This window comes from Phoenix dactylifera, chromosome 9 (assembly GCF_051530095.1).
Source record: "Phoenix dactylifera cultivar Ajwa chromosome 9, Ajwa_hap1_PhDact_Kaust_v1.1, whole genome shotgun sequence".
Classification (NCBI taxonomy): Eukaryota; Viridiplantae; Streptophyta; class Magnoliopsida; order Arecales; family Arecaceae; genus Phoenix; species Phoenix dactylifera.
The window spans coordinates 12,602,656-12,603,606 of NC_143198.1; positions in this window are offsets into that span (position 1 = coordinate 12,602,656).

Here is a 951-nt window from a genome sequence, read left to right on the forward strand (position 1 = left end):
TTATTTTCGCTCTCTTTTCTCATGGTCAGTTGTTGCACATCATGTGATCGTGGTATGTGAATTTATGCATTCTCTGTTTAGTCTTAAATGCAAGGAACTCATGAAATGGACAATTAAGTTGATGGACCACATTTCCGTTCATGCATATTGAATGTTGGGAATTATGATTATTTTTGTTATAGCACAATTATTATTAAACTGAAATTGCCAGTGCAAAAAAAAAGTTTTGCTTTCTATGGTCGAACCCATCTGTGGCTCAAAAAGTTTGATTTTGATGATACAAAATATTTGAGTATAAGTCTACTAATCGTATGTTTTGGATACTTAAGGATGTGTAGAAGAAGTAAAAATAGTTCCAAAATTACTTATGTACTTGGAGAAGAAATTAACTTAAAATGATCAAGATGGAAAGGATTTTGCAAGATTTTTTAAAGTTTTGAAGTAGAGGAGTTGACCTTAGGACATGAGGAGCCGACTCCAGAATGACCACATACTTAAATAGAAGATCTTAATTTTGAAGGGCTTCAAGAGTGGACTCGAGTGCTACTCGAGTCGACTCTAGCACATTAATGAAGACTGGCATGCTTTTATGAGTTGACCTTAGAATCAGCTGAGTCGATCTTAGAACAATTTCAGGTGAGAGACGAAACGTAATGAAAAATAGCTTTTTTGTGAGTTGACTTAAGCAGTACAAGAGTTAATCCCTGCAAAGCATAAGTCGATCCTAGGATTAATTGAGTCGACCACGAAATAGTCTTAGGTGAAAGATAGAACGTAGTGAAAACTAGCCGTTTCTTGAGTTGACCAGAATAGAAGAAGAGTTGATCCCTAAACATCACGAGTTGACCTCTGAAGAACATAAGTCGATTTTTTCTGCATCTGATTAGTTTTTCTGTGAGCCCACTTGCAACGGCTATTTTCATCCCTCCAACGGCTAGAAACTGCTTTCCA